A 13,475-nucleotide genomic window follows, 5' to 3' on the forward strand; every position below is an offset into this window, starting at 1 on the left:
TATCTAACGTGCGTATACATAGGCCATATGCCCACTTCTCTCCTGCTGAGGTTCAGTCCAAGCAGCTGTGCGTGTTTTGTGATGCCTCAATAAAAGCAATAGCTGCAGTCGTTTACCTTAAAACTATAAACATTACAATGGGTAAAGCAAAGCTGGCACCAAGTCCTGAGCTTACCATACCAAGATTGGAACTTTGTGCTGCTGTTCTAGCAGTAGAGCTAGCAGATCTTGTTGTGTCTGAAATAGATGTAAATTTTGATAGTACAGTATTTTATACAGACAGCGAAGTAGTGTTGGGCTACATTTACAATGAGAATAGGAGATTTTATGTCTATGTTTATAACAGAGTTCAAAGAATGTACCACCTGACCTCAACCCTGCAGATCATGCTATAAGAGCTGTTCCTGCAGCCCACCCTAAATATACCACATAGCTCAGAGGACCACTATTCCTCTACATACCTGTGCTTGGCACTCTTTAGAAAGACAAATTTGAATTACTGGAGCCAAAAGTTGATGCAGAGAGCTTGGATCCAAACGATTCAACAAGTTTTCTACGTGGAGATCACTGAACAGAGCTATAGCTGGCTTGATCCAGATAGCCAAATCTTTCAGAACCACACCCACAGGATCAGAGCACTGCAAAGGTTGGCATTACTGTCACAAGGCTCATACAGTAGACGAGCTCACCCAGGCAAGAGACGTTATCATCCGTTGTATCCAACACGAAGTTTATGGTCAAGAACTTGGACTCATCCGAAATCAAAAGGGTGTTCCTAAAGACAGTTCCCTCAGGAGACTTGACCCCTTTATAGATGCTAATGGACTGTTGAGAGTTGGAGGACGTATTTCAAATGCAAAACTCGAGAGTAATGAATGTACTCCTATAATACTCCCAAGCAATTATATTGCATCCTTACTTGTGCAACACTACCATGAGAAGACTAAACATCAGGGACGTTTGTTTACTGAAGGCGCTTTACGTACGGCTGGATTCTGGATAATGGGAGCCAAAAGACTTGTGAGTAGTCTAATTTTCTAATGTGTCACTTGCCAAAAACTACGGGGTATGTTTCAGTCACAAAAGATGGCTAACTAATGTACTAATGTTGGTCTTGACGTGTTTGGTCCCTGGTCTGTCACCACACGACACACTAGAGGAGGCCATGCAAACAGTAAACGCTGGGCAGTCATATTTACGTGCATGAGTATCAGGGCTGTGCATATAGAAGTTATCGAGTCTTTAGATACATCCAGCTTTATAAATGCTCTCAGACGTTTCATTTCCATTAGCGGCCCAGTTAAGCGTATCCGCTCTGATCTTCATTGGAGCCTGCAAAGAACTGTATATCCCCTCAAACATTGACAGTGATCATGTAGAGAGATATCTTGCTGACCAAGACTTCAAATGGGCATTCAACCCCCCACACTCTTCCCACATGGGAGGCTCTTGGGAGCATATGATTGGCTTAGTCCGCCTGATCCTTGATTCTGTCTTTTTAGAGCTGGGAACTTCAAAGCTCACTCATGAGACCCTCTCAACCTTCAAGACCAAAGTAGTGGCAATCATGAACGCCAGACCTTTGACCTCAATATCCAACGACCCAGAGGATCCTTTCTTGATCACCCCTTCCACTCTTCTCACCCAAAAGGTCGGTACAGCATCAGCTCCTCATGGTGAGTTTAGTTCTAAGGACTTGTACAAATGTCAATGGAGACGAGTGCAAACCCTAGCAGATGCCTTCTGGAATAAATGGAGGAAACAATACCTCTACACACTACATGTCCGGAAATAAATGGCAAACCAGCAAACCCAACATGGAGGTTGGTAATGCTGTCCTTGTCAAAGACCCTCAGTCGAAAAGAAATGACTGGCCTTTGGGACTGATAACTAAGGTGTTCCCAAGTGAAGATGGGAAGGTCAGAAAGGTGGAAGTTAAAGTCTGCAGGCAATATGAGCCTAAACTCTTCCTCAGACTCGTTACTGAACTGATTTTGTTGCTCTCTCCAGAAGTGACTTAATGTGGTATCCTATAGATACCAGGCGGAGAGTGTCATGCCTTCAGCAAATTTATTGTTAATTTATGCATAGCTTTCATATATAGCTAATATGTTTTCTGTATAATTCCCTGTTGATTGTGTAACAGCTCCATCTAGTGGCCGTTTTACATACAATTGCAGCTATTCACATTACAAGTTTGGTCTACTTCAGCTTCCATAACTTAGTGACATCATTCCTGCACATAGCAGCCATTTTCTTCATTCACAGTCATCACTGCCTGAGGATAGCACATGGCTTGGAAGTCTCTTGAGTCATCATCTACATCTAAGGTCACGGTAGCATCACTGTTTTACCGCATACTGATTACATCCTTTCAATAAAGATAAAGTTGGACATTACTCCATTGTCAATTCATTGCCAGGATAAGGTTTAGCTGTCTGTCAAGCTATGTACCTTCACACATAAGAAGGACAGAACAATAGTATTACATAATACTATGTTAATCACTCAGTAACTAACATTATATTAGATATTAACATATAGCCTTCAACTTGTCATTTACTGTGCTACATACTATGATTAGTGTTGGGCGCAAATATTTGAATAGCGAATATTAATCGTGAATATTGGCACTTCGAGAAATCGTGAGTATTTAGGATATAGTGATATATATTTGTATTTTCGAATATTCTAGATTTTTTTTCATCTGAACCCATGATCCCTCCCTGCTTTTTGCTTGTGGGCCAATGAGAAGGCTGCAAAGCTTAGCAACATCCCTAGCAACCAATAGGAAAGTTGCCTACCCCTTACTATATAAGAACCTTCCCAGCGGCCATTTTCTACACTTTTTTAAAGTTCTGAGAGAGAAAGCAGTGTCATTGCTGTGCTCTGTGCTTTCCACACTACATAGTTAGCTCATATATATAATACAGATAGTTAGTGGGAGATAGTCAGTGTAGGTTATATCCTGATATCGTGCAGCCGATAGGTTCTGCTGTCCATACATACATGCTGCAGACATAGTGCTGTGATGTCACAACAATACATAGTGCATCAATCAGTAATAGTAGTAGTAGTAGTAGTAGTATTTATAAGTATAGCATTAGCAATTATTATGCATTTTTGTACTTTATTTGGTTTGCAGAGAGCTGTTGCATTGCATGTTTTGTTTTACATTGTTGTTCTCAGCCATAGCAATGTGCCCCTGCGCATTGGGAAGTGCTGACTGACCCCCGTTTTCTTTGCAGATGTAGTAGTAGTAGTAGTCAGACCTGCTAAAATGTAAAGTTTCACGTATAGCGCCAAAATATGCATATCATTAATTGCTGATTAACGCAATCACGAATATATTGGAGCACTCTATATGCATATAAAGCTATTTCTAATGTTCTGCCGTGCCAACCATTTTCTCCAGTCTTAGGAAACTTCTAGGAGCTTGAAAAATTTAGAGAAAGTGACCCATGCCTGTAATGTGCGCGCTTTACGCGAATATTACATTGACGATTTTCTACAATCAAGAAAATAATAGTGAATTCTTGAATTCGCAAATATATGACGAATATTCTACAAAATATTTGCGAAATATCGCAAATTCGAATATTGCCCCTGCCGCTCATCACTAACCATGATACAGCAAACTGTTCAATGGCTTAACATATGCTGAATTTCAAGTTAAAATTTGCTGCATCATTTGTCGGCAGCACATTACCCATGAAAACTGTATGAGAACAGACAGTCCTATCAACAATTGCTCGTTCCCATACTCAGCAGTCCTCAGGATACCCATAGAAGCGAAAAAAGAAAGCTGCAGTGGCCACCTCTCCATAGACTGAAGTAGGCAAATGGTGCCAAGAGGTGGAACTCGCATCTATAAGACATTTATGACATATCCTGTGAAGACCAAGATGGGAATACCCTTTTAACAAGCACTAATCAACATGCTGTATTGTCAATTGGACTAAAAAATGCACCAAAAACCAAATGAGCTCCTTCTTAATGTTTCTTTACTAAAAATACTTCACATTATAGCGCATACAAAAATGACTCATGGTCAAAAGCACATATCACAAAGTCTATACCTAGCAATAAATTCCTGTGTAGATAGGGTGCTTCTGAGGTTCAGCACATGTGGTGCCTAGCAAGCATGTAGCTACATTAGGGACTGATGATCAGAAAGCTAGGACGCATTCTTGACAAAGGAGGCGGACCCCTGGAACGTAGGTACATGCTTGCTAGGCACCACATGTGCTGAACCTCGACGGACCCTATGCACACAGAACTTTATTGCTAGGTATGGATATATGTGCTTTTGACCATGAGTCATTTATGTATGCACTATAATGTGAAGTAGTGTTGATAAAGAAACAAAGATGATGCTCATTTGGTGCGTTTTTTACTCTGAGACTGAATTGGAGTCAAGTTGGGATATTAGCATTTTTGCACCACTGTGGTCCTGTTTTGCGATTAATGTTTATGCTGCTTACAATATGATTTGATTGAGGACTGGTATTGTCAATTGGCACTTGTTAATGTACAGAAATCTGCCCTTTGCTTTACAGGTCCTTATCTTCTAGTAATCTTGAAAAAGAAACAGCACTCATATGAGTGCCGCTACCTCTTCAAACAGCTGATTGGTGGGGGTGATGGGAATCAGACCCCTGCCAATCTGATATTAATGACCTATCCTTAGGATCAGTAGAGATGAGCGAAGAATTGAAAAATTCAATTTAGCTGCTTTTCCGACTTTCACAAAGAAATTTGATTCATCACGATGCACATTTCTTTGTATATAGTGGGCGCAATGACGGGGAATGGCAATCGCCCATCGATCATTGAACCCCTCAGATGCCGCGTTCATCGCTGATCATGGCATCTGAGGCTACCATTTAGGCCTTCCAGGGGTTAATCAGGGTGAAAATGAAAAAAAAAAAAAAAATATCCACCTTATCCATTATTCCAGATTAAAGTCAATTAATTTGACTTCCATTCGCTCAACACTAGTCATTAGTATTTAACCACTGCACAACCCCTTTAATAAATTAAATAAACTAACAACATTTCCAATGATGACAAATATGGAGTGGAAATAACTAGGAATTAAAATGACATATGTCCAGTCACGCCTAAGCAACCAGAGCACCACCTATTGGTTGTTATGGAGAGACAATTTTCTTCCTTCTGGAGAACTTTTTTGCATATTTTCCCCAAAAAGCATTGTCTTAGTGGGGGTTTCTCACTATAATAATCCTTTTTTTATATTGAAGCTGGCCTGGTGATCCCCATTGCCAGCAAATCCAGGTATCAGCTACACCTGGTCATACATTGTGCCTACGGCGCCATCTTCAGAGGAAATTAGCATTAAATCACTGGCTATCCATGTAATTCATGGGAGGGGGCCTGGACCCCCAAGGTGAGAGCTGCTGTTTGTAGGGGCCTCCCTTTTTGATGCCCATGAGATGACATTCTGAGGAGACAACTCCTTCAAAGGTTCCCTATGTTTTGCTAGATCTTTGCGAGAATTAGTGGCGCTTTAGATCTTCTCACACGTAACCTGTTAAAACATTTCCATTTTTCACCCTAATTATTCTACTTTAATGCTGTGACTGTTAACAATTTGAAACCTGGTTTAAAGCATTTAAGATGGTATCCATTTACCAAGCAGTTGTAGCAGATCTGAATCTAAACACAGACTCTGCTTTGCTACATCTGCATTTTAAGATAATATTTAATTAGGTAATTACTACTGGCCCAAGGGATCATTAATCCAAAAGTTGTGTTGCTTGATTAATAAAAGTTGCATAAGTCTGTGCCCATTATCTATATCTGCACACTGAGATATGCATGTATACCCACATGATACAAATGCACAATGCTGTCTGCTTGCTGCAAGCGCTCTCTTTAGACATCTTCTGTAATGTGAATTTTATTATTTACTCTATCATTGTGCCAATATTCAATTTTTGCAGCCTAAATCATATTAATTACTCGTAATCGCACATTTCCAGCATTGTAACAATGTATTTGCTCTGTTCTTAATTTGATTTCTGTTCTTTCTCATCTTGATATATTTGATGCACATGCTGAATTCCATATACAATGTGTTTCATACTTTCAAGACGGTGACTGGCTGGTCGCAAAGCTTACAGAGGAACAGAATGAGCAATGGCATTTTAAAGGAAAATAACTTTCTAAGATTTTACAACATTTTTAAAAGAGTCATACTAAAATGGCTACATGCATTTCTTAAGGTCTACCTGTAAGCATTTACACAAAAAGCTCCTATATGGCTTTACAAAGTTAAAGGGGCTGTCTCACTTCAGTAAGTGGCATTTATCATGTAGATAAAGTTATTACAAGCAACTTACTAATGTATTGTTATCATCCATATTGCCTCCTTTGTTTGCTGGATTCATTGTTCCATCACATTATACACTGGTCATTTCCATGGTTACAGACCACCCTGCAATCCAGCAGCGGTGGTCATGCTTGCACACTATAGGAGAAAGCGTCAGCCTCTCTGGTGGCCAGGACCATGGGAGCGCACATACTCTAGCGCTTTTTGCTATATTGTGCAAGCACGGCCACCGCTGCTGGATTGCAGAGTGGTCTGTAACCATGGAAACGAGCAGTGTAATGTGATGGAAAAATGAATTTAGCCAGAAAAGGAAGCAATATGGATAATAACAATAAATTAGTAAGTGTCTTATATTAACTTTCTCTACACGATAAATGCCAAAAATTTCATTGTATAAAAAATAATTCCAAACTTTTTGGTTGTAATAGTGGTTGTGCACTGGATCAAATCTAGTCTAAAAACTTAAAAAAAAAAATCTATGCCAGGCTTTAGGAGGGCAGTGGTGGTACAGACAGCAACAGCAATTTGCTATGGAGCACCTTGCCACAGAGGACTCCGTACTCCCATTCACAGCAGTATACAGGAGTATGGATTTCAGGTGCCTATGTCACATGGAAAACAAAAATGAATAAAGTATATTAGAACAATACATTTGGCTTACAGTTAGTGTAAAAGGGGCAATAAATGACAAAAAAGGGTATTTAAAACTACGAATTCGAGAAGTCAGCCAGGGGTGGACTGGGAGCTTAAAGTGGCCATGGAAAAATTACTAAGAGTGGCCCCATTTTGTAGGTGGGTCCAAATTGATGGAAGGGAGCGCCAGAAACGCCATTTGTGGCACATTATATCAACCCAACAGAGCCAATTACCACAGTCCATCACAAAATACTGTCAGCAGCACAAAATACATCCCCAAAAACTTCCACTGGCTGGCCGTGATGAGGGCTCAGGTGACCCCCTGGGCATCGGCCCACCAGGAAATTTCCCTGTAAGGTCTATGACCAATCAGCCCCTGGCTGTAGCCTTTGAAGTTTACAAAGGACTTAATAAAATCTGTTAAAAAATAGATCAAATCTTCAAAAATACAAAATGAACAGCAGGTGGCAAAAGAGCAAAACAAATCCCCACATTTCTTTAAATATATAAATGCTAAAAAAAACAAATCAGGTAGGTCCCCTAAATAACCAAAAAGGGGGGGTCACTTAATATAAGGAAAAGACAGTGGTATAAAAGACAGAACTTGTGACAAAAAATAAAAACTTCCATGAACTCACTATGCCCATCACAAAATACCTTGGGGTGTCTTCTTTCCAAAATGGGGTCACTTGTGGGGTAGTTATACTGCCCTGGCATTTTAGGGGCCGAATGCGTGAGAAGTGGTTTGAAATCAAAATCTGTAAAAAATGGCCGGTGAAATCCGAAAGGTGCTCTTTGGAATGTGGGCCCCTTTGCCCACCTAGGCTGCAAAAAAATGTCACACATCTGGTATCCCCGTACTCAGGAGAAGTTGGGCAATGTGTTTTGGGGTGTCTTTTTACATATAGCCATGCTGAGTGACAGAAATATCTTGGCAAAAGACAACTTTTCCCATTTTTTTATACAAAGTTGGCATTTGACCGAGATATTTATCTCACCCAGCATGGGTATATGTATAATGACACCCCAAATCACATTGCCCAACTTCTCCTGAGTACGGCGATACCAGATGTGTGACACTTTTTTGCAGCTAGGGGGGCAAAGGGGCCCACATTCCAAAGAGCACCTTTCGGATTTTACCGGCCATTTTTTACAGATTTTGATTTCAAACTACTTCTCACACATTCGGGCCCCTAAAATGCCAGGGCAGTATAACTACCCCACAAGTGACCCCATTTTGGAAAGAAGACACCCCCAGGTATTTCGTGATGGGCATAGTGAGTTCATGGAAGTTTTTATTTTTTGTCACAAGTTAGTGGAATATAAGACTTTGTAAGAAAAAAAAATCCAAAAAAAAAATCATAATTTTCCACTAACTTGTGACAAAAAATAAAAAGTTCTATGAACTCACTATGCCCATCAGCGAATACCTTAGGATGTCTACTTTCCGAAATGGGGTCATTTGTGGGGTGTTTGTACTGTCTGGCCATTGTAGAACCTCAGGAAACATGACAGGTGCTCAGAAAGTCAGAGCTGCTTCAAAAAGCGGAAATTCACATTTTTGTACCATAGTTTGTAAACGCTATAACTTTTACCCAAACCATTTTTTTTTTACCCAAACTTTTTTTTTATCAAAGACATGTAGAACAATAAATTTAGAGAAAAATTTATATATGGATGTCGTTTTTTTTGCAAAATTTTACAACTGAAAGTGAAAAATTTCATTTTTTTGCAAAAAAATTGTTAAATTTCAATTAATAACAAAAAAAGTAAAAATGTCAGCAGCAATGAAATACCACCAAATGAAAGCTCTATTAGTGAGAAGAAAAGGAGGTAAAATTCATTTGGGTGGTAAGTTGCATGACCGAGCAAAAAAGTAGTGTAGGTCAGAAGTGTAAAAAGTGGCCTGGTCATTAAGGGTGTTTAAGCTAGGGGGGCTGAAGTGGTTAAAGGTGTCCCGGGGCCATTAACAATGAAGACCGACTATACAATGCGATCTTCATTATTAAATGAAAGGCAGCTGCAATCTAATCTTGGCTGTGCGGTTCTTCACCGCAGCATGGGCGCAATCCACTCACAGCACGACCAGTCCGTGTGGCCGCACTGTATGGCACAGTGGCCTGGGTGTACCTGATTTATAGCAATTCCTGACAAATTAATTCGGAACAAATCGATTTTGTCGAATCAAATTTTTCAAAACTTCGCTCATCTCTATAGGACACTCTGAGACAGAATTAGTAATGTCAGATGCACAAAGTGGTACTGTTCATGATGTTTGTACCAGTAGGCAGTGGTAAACAATCAGCATAAGGATTTAAAATAAACCTTTTTTGAAAAATAATGTTACTTGGATACAGTATAATAGTACCTTGTAAATGCTTGCTGCAGAACAATGAGTGGTCACATCTGTAACGTCTGTTTCAGAATGCTGTCAACACCAGGATTAATATTACTGGAGAAGATTTGTGAATGATTGGATGAAGATTGGTTATTCAGAAAACTGTATTTTTCGTTTTATAAGATGCACTTTTCCCCCCAAAAGTGTGTGTGTGGGGGGGGGGAATGGCAGTGCGTCTTATAAAGCGATGGTGTCATTTTTACATGGCTGACACTGATGTATTGCGGGCCGGTATGCAGCACAGCGCGGCCGGCGATACATCAGTTACAGTTATGCGGGATAAGAGGAGGGGCTGGAGGCTTGCAACTCGCGGCGGGGCCCGTTGCAGTCACTGTATTACACTAGGCCTCGCGCACAGCAGTCTCTTTGTATGTAAAGTCTATTTCTTTAATGCTGAAGCAATCGCTCTCCTTTGATTAACTAGCCTAACCGCCTGAAACAGGGCCATGAGGGGGACCAGCATAAGATCCTATATGTGTGTCATCCACACATATAGCATCTTATGCTGGTCCCCCTCATGGCCCTATGTGTCACAGCACACATCCCACATAACAGTGCATCATCCACAGATCCCCCATAACAGTGTGTCATCCACAGATCCCCAGAACAGTGTGACATCCACAGATCCCCAGAACAGTGTGACATCCACAGATCCCCAGAACAGTGTGACATCCACAGATCCCCTATAACAGCGTGTCATCCACAGGTCCCCCATAACAGCGCGTCAGCCGCAGGTCCCCCATAACAGCGCGTCAGCCACAGATCCCCCATAACAGTGCGTCAGCCACAGATCTCCCATAACAGTGTGTCAGCCACAGATCCTCCATAACATTGTCATCCACAGAGCCCCCATAACAGTGCGTTATCCACAGGTCCCCGATAACAATGTCATCCCCAGACCACCATTAGTTCAAAATCCACCCAAAGCACACCTTTTGGTTCAAAATATGTTTTTTCTTATTTTCCTCCTCAAAAACGTATAAAGCGAAAAATACAGTAATGCATGAACCATGAATGCCAGCAATGACTTCCTGTGCCTGCCTAAGTAACACACTGACTGAGTCTGATTCCAATCTCTCCCTAAAATCAGTTTATTGTAATGTCGCAATCAATTCTCTTCTCCTCACTATGAGACGCACTCGCTGCCACAAATCCACTCCATCTGTGTTCTGTGCTTCACTATCTCTCAGTCTCTGTTGGATGTACTCTCTCTCCTATCTATATCCCCACAAAGCAGCAGCAAGTCCTGGCTGGACTGCTTTATAGTAACTATGACCCATCCACTGAGCCATCAGTGAGTCACACGCTCTCTCGTAAAATGGCAGCAGTTTGGCTTAAGGATGTACTAGACCTGCAGATTAGGAGGCGATTGTCGGGGAGGGAGGTGTCCCTTCCCAGCAGTCGCCTGCTCGTTAGCGGAGGGACTGCTGCTATTACATGCAAGGATCTCCTCCACAGTAGAGGGAGGAGTAATCTATTATGGCATCGCTCGTCCCCATACTGATCACTGTTTGCCGGGAGCAGATTGTGATTACACAGCGTGATCTTCTGCCGACGAACAAATAAATTAAACCTGTTGAAAGATTCCAAATGCCTAATGAACGAGTGTTTTCTCATTCATCGGGTAATCGGTGTTACACTGCCAGATCATCGCTAATTGCATTATTACAGACGCTTGTTAGCGATGATCTAGCACACTATCTGCCTGTTTTAAGCTTCTTCACATTTGCAGCACAGCCTTCCGGCAGGCTGTTCCAGCACAGAGTGCCAAGGATCAGCCAGACAAAAACCGTTGAGTGTGCCAGGTAGTGGCCAGATCTCTGCCGGACCCCGTTATAGTTAATGAGGACAGCGGGCATTCTGGTACCATCCAGCAACGCCGGATCCAGAGAACTCCAGCAGGCCGTCTAATGCTGGGACAGCCTGCTCAAATGCTGTGCCTCAAATGTCAAACTATACTTGGTTTAGATGTGTTCTTGGGTAAGTTTTTTAATTCTGAATTCTGTATATTTTTTAATTTCTCAGAAGTTGAAATTCTTTTTTCTCCTTTTAGACAATTGGAAAACCAGAAAAAATATTCTTCTAAGAATAGTGGTAAATGTGAGAGTCTTGGGAAGGTTTTTTAAATAAATTATTTGAAAGAAATGTCATATCAGGACCAATGTAAATTTATTTGCAACTGTTAGTTAAACACAGTTAAAATCCATGGTTAACCATTGTGTAATTAAATATAATTTTATATGGTTTATTGAATAAGATTTACTACCTTAAGCAAAATAAACAACATCCTGTTTTCTCTGCTGCAGATACAGTTTGTAGTTTCACACCACAATCCCAATATCTCTTGGGACCAGTGATTAATTTTCACTCTCATTAAAGCGTGTCAAGGAGATTAATGTACCAAACCTCAAGCAACAGGATTAAATTGTAACATTGGGCTAGTGAAGGAGATCATTGCACTTACCAGCAAACTTCTAGCAAAGACAATTGTGATATGAGGCCTCTTTTACATTGTTTTAGGGGTATTTTATTTATTTTTTCTATTTTGAAAGGGGTTATTAATGAATGACACATACACAGTTCCTTCCCGGTTCTTTCAAGGTCGCTTAGTTTATAGATGTATGTCTATGGAGACAATGCTAGGCAATGTAAATGCATTTACACAAAGCAGAATGTAATAATCAAATGATGAGAATATACAAATTACTAATCAGTCACCCATGGAACATTGTGGGGGGGGGGGATTTATCATTTGAATTGCATTGGTTTTCTGTCATACAAATGTTGCAAATTTTGGCACATGCTAAAAGGTAATCTACATAATATTACAAATGTAGTTAAAGGGGTTATCCTTGACTAATGTACAAAATGATAATCAGACATCATATAGTACATGACAGTCTCTTTCTAACAAAGCTAGAACCAGCCCTGTACCTCACATGGATCCAGAAATCTCTCCAGCTCTGCTAGATTTATATAAAGCTGACAGCTCAAGGGGAGTGTCTTTTCTGCTGCAGCTCTCTCCCTATCACAGCTCAGGGGGCGTGTCCATTTGGCTGCAGCTCTCTCCCTATCACAGCTCAGGGGGGTGTCCATTCTGCTGCAGCTCTCTCCCTATCACAGCTCAGGGGGTGTGTCCATTTGCTGCAGCACTCTCCCTATCACAGCTCAGGGGGGGTGTCCATTTTTCGGCAGCTCTCTCCCTATCACAGCTCAGGGGGGGTGTCCATTCTGCAGCAGCTCTCTCCCTATCACAGCTCAGGGGGGGTGTCCATTTTGCTGCAGCTCTCTCCCTATCACAGCTCAGGGGGTGTGTCTATTCTGCTGCAGCTCTCTCCCTATCACAGCTCAGGGGGGTGTCCATTATGCTGCAGCTCTCTCCCTATCACAGCTCAGGGGGCGTGTCCATTATTCTGCAGCTCTCTCCCTATTACAGCTCAGGGGGCGTGTCCATTCTGCTGCAGATCACTCCCTATCACAGCTCAGGGGGTGTGTCCATTCTGCTGCAGCTCTCTCCCTATCACAGCTCAGGGGGGTGTCCATTATGCTGCAGCTCTCTCCCTATCACAGCTCAGGGGGGGTGTCCATTCTTCTGCAGCTCTCTCCCTATCACAGCTCAGGGGGGTGTCCATTATGCTGCAGCTCTCTCCCTATCACAGCTCAGGGGGTGTGTCTATTCTGCTGCAGCTCTCTCCCTATCACAGCTCAGGGGGGTGTCCATTATGCTGCAGCTCTCTCCCTATCACAGCTCAGGGGGCGTGTCCATTATTCTGCAGCTCTCTCCCTATTACAGCTCAGGGGGCGTGTCCATTCTGCTGCAGATCACTCCCTATCACAGCTCAGGGGGTGTGTCCATTCTGCTGCAGCTCTCTCCCTATCACAGCTCAGGGGGGTGTCCATTATGCTGCAGCTCTCTCCCTATCACAGCTCAGGGGGGGTGTCCATTATGCTGCAGCTCTCTCCCTATCACAGCTCAGGGGGGGTGTCCATTCTTCTGCAGCTCTCTCCCTATCACAGCTCAGGGGGGTGTCCATTATGCTGCAGCTCTCTCCCTATCACAGCTCAGGAGGCAGTTGAAGGACGAGA

The 13,475-nt window shown here is 42.0% G+C and overlaps 1 protein-coding gene across 1 annotated transcript in view; it reads right to left on the bottom strand.

Moving 5' to 3' along the window:
• Nucleotides 1-13,475, bottom strand: part of ASTN2 (astrotactin 2) — a 945,680-nt gene that overhangs the window by 458,562 nt on the left and 473,643 nt on the right. The gene's annotated exons all lie outside the window — the stretch shown is intronic.

Source organism: Bufo bufo, chromosome 8 (assembly GCF_905171765.1).
Source record: "Bufo bufo chromosome 8, aBufBuf1.1, whole genome shotgun sequence".
NCBI classification, from domain to species: domain Eukaryota; kingdom Metazoa; phylum Chordata; class Amphibia; order Anura; family Bufonidae; genus Bufo; species Bufo bufo.